The 19,276-nt window shown below is 46.2% G+C and overlaps 1 protein-coding gene across 1 annotated transcript in view; it reads left to right on the top strand.

The window, feature by feature from the left end:
- OPCML (opioid binding protein/cell adhesion molecule like) overlaps nucleotides 1–19,276 on the top strand; it is a 1,125,121-nt gene that overhangs the window by 447,060 nt on the left and 658,785 nt on the right.

Here is a 19,276-nt window from a genome sequence, read left to right as displayed (position 1 = left end):
AGACTATAAAATTCCACCCCTATGCCTCCAAATTCATGTCCTCACATGAAAAATATATTCATTCCATCTCAATAGCCCCAAAAGTCTTAATGCATTTCAGCATCAACTCAAAATTCTAAAATCTAAAGTCTCATCTAAATATCGTTTAAATCAGATATAGGTGAGACTCAAGGTACAAGTCATCCTGTGACAAATTTCCCTCCAGCTGTCAGCCTGTGCAATGAAACAAATTATATGCTTTTGAAATACAATGGTGGGAGGGTCATAAGATAGTCATCCCCATTCCCAAAGGAAGAAATAGGGGGAAATAAAGGGTAGTAGGTCCCAAGAGAATCCAAAACTCTAGGGCAACCAACATTAAATCTTAAAGTTTGTGAGTAATCTTCTTTGACCCTGTGTCTCACCTCCTGGACACACCGGTTCGGGGTTGGGCCCCCAAGGCCTCCGGCAGTCTCACCTCCACAACTTTGCTGGGGATAGCCCACACTTCAGCTTGCATTATTGAGGAGGTGCGTGACTGTGACTTTCCCAGGCTGGCGTTGCACTCTGGTGGCTGTACAGTTCTGTGGTATGGGGGAGACCTCATTCCCACAGCTCCACTACACATGGCTCTAGTGAGGATGCTCTGAGACGGCCCTGCCTGTGTGGCAATTTTCTGCCTGGGCCCTGAGGCTCTCTGAGGCTTCTTTTGAAATCTAGGTAAAAGCATCCATGCCCTCACAGCTCACGAACTCTACACACCTTAAGAATTAGCACAATGTGGACGCCACCAAAGCTGACCACTTGTGCCCTATCAAGTGGTGGTCCAACGTGCACCTGGGTCCACTTGAGCCACAGCTGGGGAAGCCAAGGAACATTGCAGCAGAATGTGAGAAACAGAGATGTTAGGCATGCCTGGGTCTTCTGGTTTGAGGTCCCACAGGTGCCCTGGGCTTCTCCTTTGAAACTATTCTACCCTCAAGGCCTTAGCACTCTAGGAAATGGCATCACTGATAATCTCTGAAATGCCCTCTGGGTCATTGTTTCATTGACTTGATGAATAGCATCTAGCTTCTTTCTATCCATACTGATCCTTATCAAATGGTAGGTTGGCCGTACTCTGGGTATTCTCTCTCAGAACACACTTTTCTATTCTTCACGATCTAGCCAGGCTGAAAATTTTCCCAATCTTTAAGTTCTGCTTTCTCTTTAATTATAAATTCTGTCTTCACTTCATTTCTTTCTTCTCATATTTTCATATAAGCTGTCAGGAGAAGCTGTGTAGCACCCTGAACACTTTGCTTGGAGGTTTCTTTTGCCAGATTTCCTAGTTCATCACTCTTAAACTCTGCTTTCCACAGAGCACTAGGATATGAACACAATTCAGCCAGGTGCTTTGCCACTTGGTAACAATGATGGCCTTTCCTCCAGTTTCTAATAAATTATTTCTCGTCTCCACCTAAGACCTCATCAGAATGGTCTTTACCATCTATATTTCTACCAATATTCTGTTCATGACCACTTTGATAATGTCTAAGAAGATTTAGGCTGTCTGTAAAGCTCTTTTCTTCTGTGCCCTCACCAGAATCAGTCTCAATGCTCTGTTCATACCCATCTAGAGCTTTTCCCTAGTATGCATCTCAAACTCTTCCAGCTTCTGCCCATTACCCAGTTCCAAAGCCATGTCCCCATTTTAGGTATGTGTTGCAGCAGCACCCCAAATATAACAGAGAGAAGCAGAGATTTTGAGTTGGCGGGCAAGGTAAGGGAGTGGATGGAGAATTACTAAGAATGTGATTAGGTATCTAGGAGGAGAAGCATGTGTAAATAGTAAGGGCAGAGGGGATGCTCCATAAACAGGCTCAGCAGGATTCTTGGCTAAAACCGAGCCAAGGACAAGGCCTAGTAGAGAAGAGGATTCAGAGGAGACTAAAGTTTCATCAAGGAGACAGTCCTTGTGAATTTACATGTGTACATTTTTGATATTTAGTGTATCTCCTACTATGAAGTAAGCTCCATAAGGAGAAAGAACCTGTTAACTTTTGCTCACCATTTTATTCCCAACACCTAGAACAGTGCCAAGGTACATGGCATGTGCTCAATAAGCGTCTGTTTATTAAATCCTTGAAAGCAGATTTTGAGTATATTCCTCTGCTTCAATTTCCTTCCCCAATGTCTCTATCAAACATAAGCCACTGGGTTTTTTTTTTTTAGGGGTTGGTTGAAGTCCCCCGTTCTCAACAAATCCTTCTCTGATAGTTTCAATTCCAAATGTATCCAATTTTTCTGTGCTTCAGTATGTAGTTACTGCCTATGCCATTTATCAGGGACTTAATCATATTCTTTCTTATTTCTTAATGAATTCAGCTGTGTGACTCCCAGAACAACTAAATTATGTGCCCTTAGAGAGTGGGGACCTTGTCAGAAGCCTTTTGTTTTGCCTTTAGCACAGAGTTATGTTGCTATTGCCTGGTAGATGCTCAGTAAATATCTCCAAACGAGTAAGTTAATTCATTAGTTAATACAATTAATGCTTAGCCCTAAAGAGGTTTACAGTTAATAAGAAACACAGAATAAATACTTGTAATTTTACTTACAAAAATAACATTTATCTAGGTAAGTAAAATTCTCTTCAAAGAAAATAATCTGGAAGATAATAGCGCTGTTGTTAAAGTGTATTCATTACTCACAATCTCCTCAGAATCTTCTTTTGGCATAACATATGCCTGTTTTTTGTCATATTTCCAGATACTATCTGTATATCTCTACTTGTCACATAGTAGCAATGATCTGAACAGGCAATTGGTTCTGCTCACTTACTATTATCAAAAAGACTGGCTCAAGATCAGCTGCTCCTTTTTGGCACTTGCCCTTCAAAATTTAATTGGCTTAGATCCAACAATTCCATATTATGGGTCAAATCACTCCATCACATTGTGATACATTTGGCAATCAGCATATATCAGCGGGTTGATCTAGAAACTACATTACTTACTATTAGCCATCTTATGGGAACTTTTGGAGATATTTTCATTGCTCTGATACATGATTGATATCTCTTGCTTTGGAATTTTTCTGGGATGAAATTATAGTAGTCATGCTTAATGTGTTAGAATGTGGGGACATGATTACTTAATTCTCTCTGTTTTAGAAACACTGCCGAACCTGCCCCCCTGTCAGATGGTAACCAAAACATTTAGACTGTTCCGGGTTGGTAACATGAATGACCTGCATTCCAGGGGTTTGTCAGAAGCATATCTTGTGTAATTCTATTGTTCCACTCTCATTTAAAGTCTTGTTGCAGAAAGTTATTTATCTATGTTATATAATTAATCCACTATTTGAATTAAACTAAAACAACTGCATGTTTTAGCTTGATATCAAGTGATTTTTATTGCAATCCCCTTTGGTATTGTAACCTAATTCATAGGAAGCCAATGGCAAAAGGAACAGATGACAAAATTTCTCTTTGATATTGGAAGATATTGGTGAGGGGAGTGTCCAGTGGGACTGTCAGTGAGTGCGAGCTCGCTGTTTTGAAGGGAATGGCATTCACTATCCCACATCATGGGCACAGCACTCATGGTCAGTTGGATCTTGCCCCTTGTATGAAAGAGATAATGGTGGCTTATAGAAATGATGTAATTTGCTAAATTAACTAAGTTAGAGGCAAAGGTGAAACTACCTGACTCACAATCCATGCTCTTAAGAGTCAATGGAAAACAATGAAGTTTTCTGATGTCTCAGTACTTAGAAACGCTGTGGTTTTCCCAAGTAATAGGTTCATGGTTATTTTGTGGACTACCTACCTACAGTAATAGTACTCTTTCTCTTTTCTTAATAATGCAAAGTCAAATTTGCCATCCACTGTCAACGTTAATATAAGACTTTTCACGTGGATTTTGGTACTTACTTCTATGCAGTTGTGTTTTATTTCTCACCCTTACCTTATTACATACTTTTTCTCGTATATTTATTTTATTGTGCTACACAGTGGATACTTTGGCAAGCTGTCACAAATCCAACTTGATAATTATAGTTCACACATTTTACTCTGCTATACCATCTCCTAACAGTCTAGTAAGAGAGCTGAGTGCCCATTTTACAGATGAGGGCTTTGAAGTTTGGGTGGTGTGATCCTCCTATGACTACTCAGCTAGCCAGTGCGGGAAAGATCCTGTAAGCATCAGCATTTGCTGTCAAACTCGATCATACCTCTACAGGGTTCTAATCAAGAGCAGCATCTTCCAAATACTGTTCTCTGGCACACTGGCATTTTAGATGTATTAATAGATGCTCCTAAATGTTAATTTTAAAATAGTCTGTAGTCAAATGTGTTGGCTAAATATCTCTCTCGGGGTGTGACAGAAAATTAATATGTTAAACTCTGTGAAGCAGAGCAGGTTAAATTGATGTTTTATAAGTTTATTTGGTCCAGCACATATTTTTCTTTTCATTCAAAATGCTTATTCATTGAGTCTACATGGGCATAAAGATGGGAACAATAGACACTGGGGACTACTAGAAGGTGGATGGAGGGAGGGGCAAGGGCTGAAGAAACCCCTATTAGGTACTAGGCTCACTACCTGGTGAATGGGTCATTTGTGCTCCAAACCTCAGCATCACACAATATACCCATCTAACAAACCTACACAGGTAGCCCCTACACCTAAAATAATACTTAAAATTATATAATAAAAGAAAATGCTTATGAACATCTTCTTCAAAACTGCTATTTAAAAAAATTAACTTGGAAAATGTTGGTAAATATAATGAAAATGTTGAAAGAGCCTAAGCAGCAATTCAATCCTAGCCTCAGCTCTCACTAACCAGCAGTGTGACCCTCATTCAGTCACTTAACCTCTTTGGGTCTTAAGTTCATCATCTGTTAAATTATAGGTTTGAGCTCGATGATCTCAAATGCTCCTCTCAGTGCTAAGATTTTTGATGTTTGACTCTAAGTGCAATCTCATTTCAGGCAGGCTCAAGTGTACACTTAGGTTCTAAGGGTTAATGTAGCATCCAGAAGAGTTTTGATTTGAGAATAAGCTCATAAAAAGGAAGGAAATGTTGCCACTTGAGACAACATGAATGAACCTGGAGAATATGCTAAGCAAAATAAGCCAGACACAGAAACACAAGTACTGCATGATCTTACTTATATGTAGAATCTTAAAAAGTCAAATTCACAAAAGCAGAGTAGAACAGTGGTTACCAGTGGCTGTGAGTGTGGGGGGATGGGGAGATATTGGTCAAAGGGTACAAACTTCCAGTTCCAATATTAGCAGCTTCTGGGGACCTAAGGTACAACACGGGTGGTGATGAATGTGTTCCTTAATTTGATTGTGCAGTCATTACACCATGCAGATGTACATCAGATCATCACATTGTACACCTTGAATATATTCAATCTTTATCTACCAACTATTTCATTTATTTAAGCAGAATTTTTATCTACAGGAAGAAGATGGGGTAAAGAGGAGGACATTTATCAGACAATACATTGACTTTTTATTGCAAACTAGAAATTGAACTTATCTGCATTTCCTTTCTTATTTATATTATTCTCCAAGTTGTAGGAAGCTCAGAGAAAAAAATTGAAGACATAAAAAAGTTGATGTCCCTTGCAAAGTTGAAAAAAAAATCACATCACATTTTATGTTAGGCTTTTAAAATGGGGGAAAATAATTACACCTCAAATTGAGAACATCACTTGACTGTAATATCTCTTTTCAAGCAGATTCTACTAATTCCAGATTTAGAAAATGAAAATGTGTTTATAGAAACCATCAGAGCAAGGCAGATGGAATAAGGTATTTGAAAAATCTTAAAGCTGTGCTTGAATTATCACCTTTGGATCTGCATATTTGAAATATATGATTAAAAGGCTTTCTCTAGCACTGTTTTACACCATCTTCTGAAATGCACAGAGAGGGATCATTAACTGTCCTCTGTTTTCTCTGAGGATGGAATAAAGCAAAGAAGGATTTCAATTGCAGCAGGAAGGAGCCGAGTTAGATATTAGATTAACTGACAGGTTAATTAAACAATTCATCTAGCTTCCAGAGATGACTTGGCTACTGCAGATTTAACATACGCATGATCTCCTAGATTGCCTTCTACTTTTATAATTCATTCTCAGATCAGATATACACTAGAACCCAAGAAGTCTCTTTTCTCTTCTAGTTCTTTCCAACCTAGAATGCCTATTTAGACCTTCGTCAAAATTCCAACTTGTCTTTGAGGTGCACATGTACTTTTACCTTCTTTTGGTCTGTAAGATCTTTAATTCATGTAACATTCTGTTACATAGCGCTCCTTTCTCATCAATAACATATGCCTTGGTACTTTATTGTATGAGAATATAAATTACATTCATCAGGCTACACCACTGCCTTCTTAGTTAATTGCTAGGTAAGGTTTGTCTTGCCAAATGTATTGAAAGCTCTTTCAAATCAATTCAACAAATAGTTTTTGCTCTATGTGCTGGGTACCAAAGGGATCCTCTTTAAAGATAAAGAAAACACAACCATTGATCTCAAAGAGCTTAGTGTCTGGTGTGGGGAATGGCATGCACACAGCTAATTAAAACACAGAGCTGTGTGTAACATGGCTGTGGCAGAGACAGAAAGGAGGTATTGTGTATGGAAGGTAATGAGGGGAAACTTCATGAAAGAGAAGCGTTTGAACACAGGGTGTGAACTCTGTTGATCCCAGGCAGATCTGTAGTTCTACTGTGGAGCCCCATGTCTGGCACATAGTAGGCAGCTACTCATGAAATGCACTGAGTTGCATGAATCAGTGAAGACATAAATAGATTTTTCCAGGCAAAGGCATGAAGGAAGTGGGATCTAAATGGAAGGATGAACTTCAACATTAAATAAAGGAGTCCATTTAACTGGATTTTACACAAACGGAAAGTGAAGGAGATAAACTTAGAAAAGTAAGTAGGAATGAGATATTTCAGTCCTTGAATGACATAATATGTGGTTTAATCTTTATTTGGTAGGTAATGAAAGCAAAGTTGGACTTTGAACAGATGAACAATATGGTGGAGGTTTTTGATGTCAGTATTTTTATATCATGGTTCTTATAATAAATCTATATTGTATGGTAGATGCTCACTCATGCTTGAATTTGAGTTTGAGTTCTAACTAAAAAAAATGGCAAGGTTTTAAATAGAAATGATGGGAGTTACATTATAAAAACCACAGATATAACAGGTGATCTCATACCCGCAGTGCAGAAGGACATGGAGACCCCATGAGGCTGAGCAAGAGAGCTGGGCTTGGGGCCAGACCTCTGTCCAGGCCAGGCCCTGTCTGCCCGACTGCCTGGAGCTCCCCAGTACGCCTCCCAGTGATGTGCTGCCTGACCCCAGATAGGCTTCCAAGCCAAGCCGAATATCCTTCAATTTCATTTTAAAGGAGGAAGTGCTTCGTTTTCAAACTTAGACACCCTCAAGAGATGCCTGGGTCAATATTTGCCTCCCTGGTATGAAGTTTTCTTTGTGGAAGCTGAATCTCTCAGCTGAAGCTTAACACCTCTTTCTGGGAAACTAAACAACTAAACTTGAATTTGAAAATTGACCTTCATCAAATGTTAATTAGCCTTCTTAAAACATTGATGGTTGAGAATGATAAGAACCAAATGGTGTTTATGGAGTGTGCAGGGTGTGCAAGGCCCTGTGCAGGGGTCTGGGGGGTGGGCTTTGGAGAACTGCCAAGGTATGAATGCTGGATCTACTACTTACTAGTTGTTTGTTCTTAGAGGAGCTATTACCATCAGTTACTTTCCTAATTTATAAAATGAAACCAATAAGGCCTGCCCTACAGATCTTTTCTGTGGGTAGGTACAATGCACAATCCAGTCTCCGCTTGCCAGTTAAAAAAAAAAAAAATGTCAAGACAGGTCTCTGCTCTCAAAGAATTTGCCATCTAGTTAGGGAGACAAGGCGGGAGCCTGCAAAAAGTCAATTAGTAACGAAGGATTGAAATAACAATTCCAGACAATAATAGAAAAGATGTCACAAGGCTGTATATGATTAATTGCCAAATGAATTTTTCACACAGTAAGAATTCAAAGAGAACGTTTAAGATTGGGACATCTACCAAGTTCATCATCCCGTCATTCCGCAACCTTCAGTGCAGCGAATCCTTCCTGTCCTGGCGCTCACAGCCCATGTGGGAGCCTGGGCTGGTCTGGAGGGCATCTGGCATTCCACGTGGGCCTCCCGTTATTGGACATGTGGTCTCCTCTCCCCAGTGGCGAGGCCGTGTTCCAAAGGAATATCCTCCAGAATACCCCAAACCCAAGATAACTGTTCCAGTATGAATGGGGTGCCAGGGCTCTTTCCATTGCAAGCGGCGAACATGCAACTGAATCCAGCTTTGAGATGTGGATTTATCCACTCAATGGCTGGAACAATCCGGGTGCAATTCCTGGGAGCAGGCACGCTGGATCCGTGGGTCGAGCCTTCCGGGGCCCTGCCTGGCCCTCTCTGGCCCTTCCCGGGCTGGAGTGGGGTGGAGCTGGCTCCCTCGGGCCAGCCCTCTCCACAGCCAGTGACCCGAGACAAGGGCACCAGTATCTGGGACTCAGGCTGGAGCAGTGGGAGCACACGCATGCGGTCCCACTCGGAGAGGGGCAGCTCAGAGGGAAGGGTCTGGGAGTGAGACCACAGCGCGCGCCCGGCTCAGGCAAAGCCCGCGGCTCCCGCTCCCGCTGCTCAGCGCGCCCGCGGGAAAGGCAGCCAGTGACTGTGCGGCCCGCTCGGCGGGGCGTGTGCGTGTGTGTGCATGTGTGTGCGTGTGTGCATGTGTGTGCGCCGTGTGTACGATGTGAGTATGGTGCGCACACGGGTGCCGTCGGGGCACAGGCGGTGTTTCCGGGTGGGTGCCGCGGTGGACAGCCCTGTGGCTCCGCCAGGCAGTGGCTGGGCTCGGCTGGGGCGTCCGCCTTGGGCTCCGGCGCTGACGCTGACGGGCGCCCTCCGGCGGCCGCGCGGACGAGGTGCGGACCCGGCGAGGCTCTGGCATGGCGTCCGTCCCCGGCCCCTGGCGCCCCCTTGCGGCGGTCTCCGGGCAGCGCGTCTGCCTGGGACGAGGTCGGCCCGGAGGGGCCCCGGCACCTCGCAGGCTCGCGACCTCTCCGGGTTGGTGGGCCCCGCCCGGGCCGCGAGGAGGCCCAGGCGCCGGGGCGGGGAGGTCGTGCATGGGGTCCGCAGCGGCGGGATGGGCCGCGGGGGAGAAGCGGTCTCCAGAGAGGCCTTGAGCCCCCGCCCGGCTGGGTAGCTGATAGGGCCGTGCCAAGGGCTGTGCCACTCGGCGCAGAAGGGGGTGGGGTGGGGGTAGTAAGAGGGGGAAGGGGGATGGCTGAGGGGGAGGAAAGGATGAGGAGGGGAGAATGAGGAGGGGCAGATGGGGAGGAGAACAGGGGAGGGGGGTGGGGAGGAGAAGAGGGGAGGGGGGTGGGAAGGGGAGGAGGGGAGGGGGGTGGGGAGGGGAGGAGGGGAGGGGGGTGGGGAGGGGAGGAGGGGAGGGGGGTGGGGAGGGGGGGAGGGGAGGAGGGGAGGGGGTGGGGAGGGGAGGAGGGGTGGGTGGGGAGGGGAGCAGGGAGGGGGTGGGGAGGGGAGCAGGGAGGGGGTGGGGAGGGGAGGAGGGAGGGGGTGGGGAGGGGAGGAGGGGGGTGGGGAGGGGAGGAGGGGTGGGTGGGGAGGGGAGGAGGGAGGGGGTGGGGAGGGGGGGAGGGGAGGAGGGAGGGGGTGGGGAGGGGGGGAGGGGAGGAGGGGAGGGGGTGGGGAGGGGAGGAGGGGAGGGGAGGAGGGGCGGGTGGGGACGGGAGGGCGGAGCGGGTTCTCCGCCTTGGGCAGACCCGGCCATCCCTCTGCCCCAGCGGGGTGGAGCCCGGATCGCCCACCCGAGGCCCCAAGACTCCAGCGCGGGAGCTGGTGGCTTCCCGGCGCTCCGGGAGTGGCCCGGGACCCCGCGTGGTGCGGACGCGGGGCTCCTCTAGAGGTTGGAGGGGAGCCGAGGCGGAGGCCCAGGCGCGGGCTTGTCCTGCCCTTGGCCCGGGGACGGGTCCGGGAGCCGGGAGCTGCGCTGGGCCCGGGCACTCCCGGCCGTCTCAGCGCTCTCAGCAGCGGGAATGGGGCCAGTAAAGAACGCGCGCGAGAAGGAAACGGCAGGACTCTGGGCGCGCTCGGGAGCAGGGACAGAACTTCCCTGGGCTGCTGAGGGACGCCTCCCAGGGGACCGCGCTCCCGTTGGGGTGCAAGGGACAGATGCCTGGAAGAGAGAGGGCCTCACAGAACACGCTGGCGGCTGAAGGCTGCTGAGAAGAGAGGGGCTGTATGCGGAGAGGGGCGGGGAGGGGCGCTGCCAGCGCTTCACCTGCCATTCGAACGGCGGGGGCTGGATGTGTACTGTGGCCTCAGTTTCTTCTCCTAGAAGGAGATTCTGGATTGGGTGATGAGTGCCATCGATGTACCCCACAAAGCCTCCCCCTGGGGTTAAGAGGGGCTGCTTAGAGAAGTCCAGTAGCAGGATCCGCCTAGAGCAGGAGTGCATCTAATACACTATTGGGCTTATCCAAAGGGAGAATGTGATAGAAGCCTCCGTCTGTCATCTCAAGAAGAGAAGTCAATCTACTCCAGCTCAGGATGTCAAAAACAAAAGATGAGCTGTGAACACCAAATACAGTCCTGTGTGAGAACATTCATTCCCTCAGCCACTTGCGAATTCCTTACATATTCGTTGAGCTTGTGCTTTGTAGCGCACACTGGGTTAGGAATTGGGAACGCAGAGAATCATCAGCCTCAGTTCCTAAGTTGTGAAACCTGTGATCTGGTGGAGGAGGCATTCACTTAAATGATCAACAGGATGCCGCATCCTCAGAGATGTCTTCTAGGTGGTACCAAGGGGGCTGACATCCCAAAGGAAACGGAGAATTAACTGTTCAAAGAGCCCTAACCCTCCAGATGGAAGCACCAAGTTCTGTAAATATAAGGGATGGGTATACCTCCCTTCTCCACCAGGGACATCAGATGCGCCTGTCACCCTGAAGTCAGGAGTACACTGGGATGCTGCAGGAGCGTCCTACAAGGAATAGCTACATTGATTATCTGGGCTTCAGGTCCTTCCAATTCTAACACTTCCAATTTATGTTTGTGGATATAATGTCGAAACTGGTCCTCCCACCAAAAGCTAATAAGGCCTGGCAGTAAGCCCCTTTCCCCACCATGCACGCTTCACCCCCACTCTTCCACTCACCTGTGTCCCCACTAGACTCCGAGACCCATGAACAGTTGGTTCTGCACTGATATCTTAGCCTCCAGAACAGGCCTCAGCATGCAGAAGGCCTAGGTGAGTAAATAATGAATGAATGAAGAGGTGAACAAACAGATGCCTGCAAGGTGTTTAAAGGATAGAAGCAAAAAAACCATTGAGCTCCTTCATAGCAACAAGAGCTTTTATACTGATTCTCTCTCTAGCTTCAAGGTGCTCCATGGCTCCTCAACAGAATGAGTGAAAATAAACGGGCACAGTGGGTTTGGGTGTTTTGCTGATCTGAGGGCAGGGAGGGAGGAACTTGTTTAATGAAATGTGTGAACCCCCAGACCTGGGGGTGTCCTCTCAACTAACCCTCTGGTTTCAGGCAGCATTATACCTAAGACATTCCACAGATGAGACTAAAGCCTATTTTAGGAAAAAAAAAAAACATTTGATTAACAAAGTGGGAATGTTTTTTCATGGTGCTACTGCAAGTATAGAATTGTTGGCATTCTACTTCATCTTCCCTCTTAGGGCCTTCCTACTTACAGTGTGGGCCACACACCGGCTGCGGTAGTGTTCATGAGAGCTTGTTGAAAATCAAAAGTCCCAGGCATTATCCCAGACCTACCGAAGCTGAACCCACATTCTCACAAGACCACATGGGTGATGAGGGGACACACTGCAGTCTGAGAGTTACCGTCCTACAGTCCCGCAGGTTGATTCCAGGTCAGGTCTATACATCTGGCCATCTGCATCTGGCTAGGTTGCTGTAGCTCTGTGGATTGGCCAGTAGTTCTGGCTCTAGTGTGGATGGGCAGGGTGAGTGGGGACCCTATTCATAGACCATAAAGAGTTTTCTTCTCCGGTCATTGCTCTGTTCCCAACTCTCTAGACACTTCTGCTAAAATGCTCCTCCTCATGTTGAATTAATTCTGTAAAACTGTTTTGCTAACATGGTTAAAGTTCAAAAGGCATTCCCAATGAGCTGCTTTGTGAAAAGGGAGAGTGATGCCTATCTTCCGTCCCCTTGGACAGGCATCTCAGCATGTCTCTGGCGTCATTATGGAGCAAAAGGCAGAGCCTGCAGCAGACTGGAGAAGGTTGGGGGATGTGGGAGGTGGACAGGACCTTGGGGAACATACAGCTCCTTCCTCTCACCTTACAACAGGCAGGGGGAAGTGGAGGGGATGGTTAGTGAATTTGTGAGGTCACACAGGGAGCTGGTGCAAGAGATGAAATGGGAACCTCCCGAGGTTCTTACAGTGGGTGGCCACGCCTGGCTGCGCACTTTGCAGGGCGTCACAGTCACTTTGTCATCACCCCAGAACAAGTGTAGAGTACTCAGGCAGATTTAGCCATTCTTTAGCCTCTTTTCATATAGAGATTTTTGATTTATCTGAAAGGAAATCAGATCTGAGATCATAAGTTGAATCCACATATATGAAAATCAAATGAATGCTCATAAATCATCTGAAGCACCATCTACTCCAGCTGCCCATCAAAAATGTGGGTCCCCCTGTGACATTCCTGCATGGTCAATGCCTGGCCTTGAGCACCTCCGGAAAGGGGAGATTATTCAGATGGGATAACCCTGCTGTGAGGCTATGCGCTCCATGGATCCATTCTCGCCTTCTGTTCAGTTGAAATATGCCTCTCGTTACTTACACTAGCCTAAAATGCGTATCAAAAGTACAAGCAATTACATATCAAACATGCTTGCCAACAGCAAATGTCTTCATCCAGAGAGAGCCAGGGGCCAGGAGATCAATTCAGGCGGGCGTGTATGTGGAAAACTGGGTGAAACACGGCAGGAACTGGGTAGGAGGAAGGAATATTGGGGTGGGGATGAGCTTGGATCAACTAGAGGGAGAACTAACGTGGCATATTCGGGGAATGTAAGGATTCCCAGTAAAAAAGATTCACGTGGCCTCAGAAGTCTCTAGAATCTGTCGTTTATAACCCCTAGTAGGTGGGTGCTTTGTATTTTTCAAGCAGTAGAAGAATAGCATAGCATAAGGAGTGTATGAAGGTGGTAGTGGGGGGGCGGTGGAGAGATTTCTGGTTTTACGTCTTAAGTTTGGAGTGACAGCCAAGATTCTTAAAATACACGGGCACGGCGCGCCCTCTTGTGCCTGATTGGAGCCGGTGCAGCTCTGTAAAAGCGAGCATTGCGGCGCTAAGGGAGCTGCCCGTGGTGCGTCCCAGAACCTTAGACCAGAGGTGATTTCCAGGGTTGTCTGCGTCCTCCTCGCTGGAGGGAAGAGGGTCAAGGGCCTAGACAGCAGGAGTCATTGAGCACGGGTAGAAGTCAGGTCTCTAAACTTCAAAAGCGTGTTGCCTTTTATATTATTATTTCATTTTCACTCCGGCACAGGCTAATGACTGAAACATATTCCTTTCTTTGTCACTGGTTTACACAAGGACCTGCTTACTCCATTGCTCATTTTCTTTTATCCTCAGTCTCTGCTGTAGTCCCTGCACACATGCAGTGTGTCTGTTGTGTTGCTGTGTTTGTGTGTCCAGTGTGGAAAGCATGTAGATGTTCAGCTGTTTTAATGGGGCAACGCAGGTGATACTGGGTTGGGTGTCTCCTCGTTCCCGTGTTTTCTCTCAGCCCCATGTTTATTAGATCGTCCGGGCAGCTGTACGCACCTTGAGTTCATTGCGCACAGCCACGGTGGCGTGCTTGGTGCGTCCACACCCCTGCTTCGTGTGCACCTCAAGTATGTCTGTCCAGTCCCCTTCTCTACACAACACTGCAACAGACATCTTTGCAGATTCCCACTTCAGGACGCAGATAATATTTGGGGGCTGAGATCGACTCAGAAGTGAAATTGCTAGGTCATAGCAATGTAATTTACTCAGTCTAAGAGCTACCAGATTCCTCCCTAGAATCGCAGCTTCCGTAAGGTTTCTTATGTTTTCTGTATCCCCTCCAACTCTTGCCATTATCCAGCTTTCCAGTTTTTCCCAGCAAATTATATGTGAAGTGCTTTTATTCCACTTTCTGATTCTTTTAGTCTGTATTTATCTGAGTATTTTTTTTCTGTGGCCGGTAGATAGGCATTTGCGTTGTATGTTTAAATTGTCTGTTTGCATCTTTTGCCTATATTCCGATAGGAGTCTTTTCTTTTTCTTATTGATTTGAAGATTTTCTTTGAAAAAACAAAGTATTCAACCCTTGGTGTTTTTATGCATTACAAGTGTCTTCTCCCAATGAGTTGACTGTTAACATATTTCTTGTGCTTCCTTCATTGAATAGAAATTCTTAATTCTGTCATCCTCAGTCATCATTTTTCCTTGTGCTTTTTGCTTTTGAAGTTATTTATAGTAATTAAAAAAATTCTTACCGAGTTCTAGTTCACAAAGAGAAGCTCTGACATTTCCCTTTATTGATTTTATAATTTCACTTTTCACATTACAGTCTTAAAATTGTATAGAATCCAGTTTTACAAGCGTCATTAGGTAGGAATCTTGCTTTATTTTACTCTTGACTTCAGATTGCTTTCCACTTCCCACTCAGAAAGGTATCACACCGAGCCCACGGGGAAAATGAGGGCAGGGCTGGAAAGCTTGAACCTGACTCCGTGTGATGAGCTCCCAGTCACGGGGCAATCTCAGCACTTGTTCCTCAGGTTGATGGGGCACAGACTTCTTCCAGATTCCCTTGGCCAAACCCAGCCCTCCTGATATCCAGGCAGGGTTGAGTTCTAAATGAGCTCACAGAGCCATAAGCAAAGCTCAGAAGTCCACCTCGTCCGATTTCCCTAGCGTCACTCTAAAGAACCACGACCCAGAAAGAGTGATACTCTCTGTTGCAGAATTCCCTCAAGGACAAGGCATCAGCCACCTGCAGTTGGTAGTCTAGATAGGGGGCAGCAAAATAAGACTGGTGTGCTACCTCCTGCCCCACTGCCAACCATCACTAACTGATCACAAAGTAGTCACCCACACTAGCTCTACTAGAAATCAATCAACTGTAATCTTTTTGTCTGGGCCTTCACCTGCTTGGCAGAGAAGAACCAGTTGAGATGAGTCTTTTGGAATACAGAATATTCCTAATGGGGTCAGGAGGTACGTGTTTCACGCTGCTCCATCACCAGCCTGCTGACCGGCTGGAGAGTCACTTAGCTTCTCTGAGCCTCCGCGTCTTCATGATGATGATGATGATGACAATGATGAGGTTGATGATGGCTTGCATTCACATATGATTCTATGGGGGGGTGTCTCATTTGAGACTTGTGACAGTGCTCTGAGGAGTCTTTCTGTGTTACAGAGGAGGAAGCCAGCCAAGTGGGAGAATCAAGCCTGGACCGCTGCTTGCGTTTGCATGACGTTCACAGCCACTTCTGGCCTAGAATTCTACAGTCTTGTATAACATCTCCTCTTGAAGCCTTACTTTCCTCACATCTTAAATGGAACCCCATATGCAGGGACATTTTTCTTTGCAGGTGGAAGTGGGTGGTCTGAGTGAACCATTGCAGAATAGAGCCTTACAGTGGAGGAATGCCAACAATTCATCCCAGACATCACCTGCCTCTCAAAACCTGAGGAATTCAGCTAGAAAAATGTTTGGAATAGGGAAGGGGGACAAACTATTTAGAAAAGTTAATATAGAATTAGACAGAAGTAACCAATTTGTTTTCCAAAGGTATGCATGCATTGCCTTGAAAGCGTGTCTACAAAATATTAAGTAAATAAAGTACAAAATAATATATATCCCACCACCCTATTGTATAAAAAAACAAAAAAGTGTACAGATTTTTATATATGTTTATATAAAAAATAACAAACCAAGAGTAAGTTATGGAAGAATATACAACGTCTTTCTAAAATTCTAAAAATTAGTAATACCAATGTACACGGGAGAGGGAGAGACTATGGATTTTACATTAGATATTTTATATTCTTTAAGTCATCCCAAATAACAGATATTAGGTTTATCATTCAAATAACTGAATAAAAAGGAAAAAAAATACAAGCCGGTTGGAATTTGGGTGGAGGTTTGATTGCTATAGATTCCTTCTTGTTTCCACACCGACTTAGGAATCCAAGAGCCCAGACTTTGGCAGGACCAAGGTCCCCTAGGCCTAGGTCTCCTGCTCTCTGTGTGCAGCTCCCCAAGTTAAAGAGTGCCTCAGAGATGGGGGAAGTGGGAGAATCAGGTGTCCTGGGCTGGCTCAGAAGAATTTCTTCCTCTTGATTAAATTGTCAGATCCCACCCCAGAGCAGATGGATCATGCTTTTTCCTGGCCAAGACTTTTCTTGGGGGGCCAGGTGTGAGAGGCATCACTGCCAGTATAACTGTCCCTGTGTGCACATGGCAGTGTCCAGCTTCAGAGCAGAGCCCCTGCAGCAAAGCATCAGTCAGCGTTGAACTGCTTCCCGGCAGTGTCCCCACCGCTCATCCCCCAGAGCCCTTGGGAAATGGCCTCCTTTCTCTAGAAAGTTGTCAGAAGAATGCAGAGATTCTCCTGCTGCAGGGCCTTGTCCCAGGGAAAGGCCTCATTGAGGAGAAGTCTCTGAGACCCAGCGCGCTCTGTCCTGGTTTTGTCTTTGGAGAAACATGCCTCCCGTTTGGCCTCATAATGAATGAAAGGCTGGTGAGCACATAGCAGGTTGCCAAACCATTCCTGACAATGCCATAGAAATACTGATCCTACAGCCACCTCTGATATCTGTCAGTGACAATATTTTGCACTCTTGCAGCTACTTTAAGGGGGTATGGGGAGGAGGTAAGCCTTGTCTACTACTCAGTCTGTGACAAAATGCAGCTGCGCTGACAGGGCAGGGTGGGGACGCATGAGAGCCTGACGTCCACTGCACGCACACTTTCTTTCTGCTCTCTGCTCTCCTGTCCCCCAGTACTTGCTCTAGGTACCACTTCCAGGTGAGCCGAGGATGCCTGCGAGAAAGTATGGTGGTGGACGGACAGGGGTGGGCGTGATTCTGTGCATGGTTATTTAACTTTGCTTCTCATTACTGACAACTTTTGAAATGGGGCTGAGAGATGTGGCTTCTGATAGCTCTGTTTCCACCTATAGCAGCATTTTAAAGCTTAGACGTCTGTGTAACAAAGGGATTAGATAATGACGCCTGATTATGGAGAGGGCTGGATTTAACGTTCTCATTGTATTTTTGCAAGAATAAATAAAAAATTAGATTAAGAACAAGAATATCCTGCCTCTCACGACCTGTGAACCAAAGCTTCACATAGGATCCCGGGGGCAAGAGCCCTGACTAGCTGGTGGGCATCCTTTACTCTCCCCAGGCCTCGGCTGCCATCCTTCTGGAAGCCAACCTCAAGGACCTCTGAAGTCTGGCCTGGAAAGTCTGCATATTCTCCCACCACAGGCTAAGGGTTTATACTTTCTTCTCCCTCTAAAAGGAGCTGGAACACACAGCAGCAGATTGTCATCAACTAATACCAGAGTATGCTTACATAGAGGTACTAAAACTCTTAGCCTCCTGTCAGCCAAAGTAAGGAGAGGGGCCACTGCTTTACTAGAGCAAGAGGAACAAAATTTCTTACTTGGGAAGGACTTTAGAAGTCTTCTGGTCCAGCTCATATATGATACACAAACCTCAGATATAATATCTGAATCCAGACGTCAGGGAAGAAAAGTAGCTCTTTTACTTGGTGGTTTTAGAAAAATAAAAGATTATCATTTGAAATGAGCTCTAGAAAGATATAGATGTTTCAAGTAGATTTACATATTGAAAGAAAGAAATGTGGATTGACTTATTCTGTATGGCCCCAAGGGCTCTGTAAAGATTGAACAAGCTATCTCGGCAAATAATGAATGAGATTCCCATTACTGGAGTCACTCATGTAGAGAATGGATGGCGTGGAATGGAAGATGGATTAATATTGAAGAATATACGTTCTGGAATAAGTCAAACTGGTTTCCAACCCAGGCTGTGCTATTTACCACTTGCGTGACCTTGGGCCAGTATTCTAAGCCTTTTTCTTTATTCACAAACACGTATGGAAATTTGTTGCTCTTCTCTTAAGGGGTCTTGTGAGTTTTCAGTGAGCTAACATATATAAAGTACATAGCCATGTATCTGGGTGAATAAATAGTAACTGTTTATTGCATTTGTTTATAATAACTTGGCAAAAGCATTGTTGATGGTTAGGATGTCAAGACCAGCAGGTACTTCATATCCCTGGCAACACGGTGACTTCGCATTCACTGCCTATTTACTGAGAGCCTGTCGTGTGGCAGGCTCAGGTCTGCACATGGCGAACTCAGGGCTAAATGGAGCTGAGGTAACTCTCACCCCCAAGGAGCCTGCGGTCTAGTTTCTACGGCCGGCATCGTCAATGGCAGGTCCAGTTCTGACTTCAGCTTTGGTTTCTACGGCTGGCATTGTCAATGGCAGGACAAGTTCTGACTTCAGCTTTAGAATGGTGCTGAGAACTGCCCTCAGCTCCCTGTCCTGGGTTTCCGCGGTTGGAGTACTGCTAGGAGAGCCCTTTGGCACTGCCCCTCTTCAGTCCCGCCGGTCCATGGAAATCCACCATTCCCAGCACCTGCTACACCCTTGCTTACACCAGTTCTGTCCTTTCATTCCAGCCAATGCTGCCATGGTGAGCTCCTCGCAGATGCAAACCGAGAGCGCCTCACCTGGGCTGCACCAGGGCTTGACTGGTGCCTGAAGGAAACTTGGGAGTGCTCAGGTGTTAACCAGAGTCTGAGATCGTTAAGAACCCATGACTAACGGGGGAAGCAGAAATGGAGGATGTGTTCTTCCCCCTCCGTCCCTCAGGCAGGTAACTCTGAGGTGTATCTTACATGGTTCCTCAGAAGGCTGCTCAGGACTGAGCCTCACTTGAACCTCAGCTTCACTGTGGTGACTCGCTCAAGAGCTCTCTCTGTGCTGGCTTCCTCCTTCCACGTCTCACCGTCCCTTTCTCTCACACCAGTTACCCAGGGTTGCTTCCAAAATAATCTGTCTTCACACCAACCCTTGTCTCAGGCAATGTTCTCCTGGCTGAGACGTGCTGCCTCAGTAAAACC

Source organism: Pongo abelii, chromosome 9, assembly GCF_028885655.2.
Source record: "Pongo abelii isolate AG06213 chromosome 9, NHGRI_mPonAbe1-v2.0_pri, whole genome shotgun sequence".
Lineage (NCBI taxonomy): Eukaryota > Metazoa > Chordata > Mammalia > Primates > Hominidae > Pongo > Pongo abelii.
Note: the sequence above shows the minus strand (reverse complement) of the source record. Positions and strands in the feature narration are given on the sequence as shown.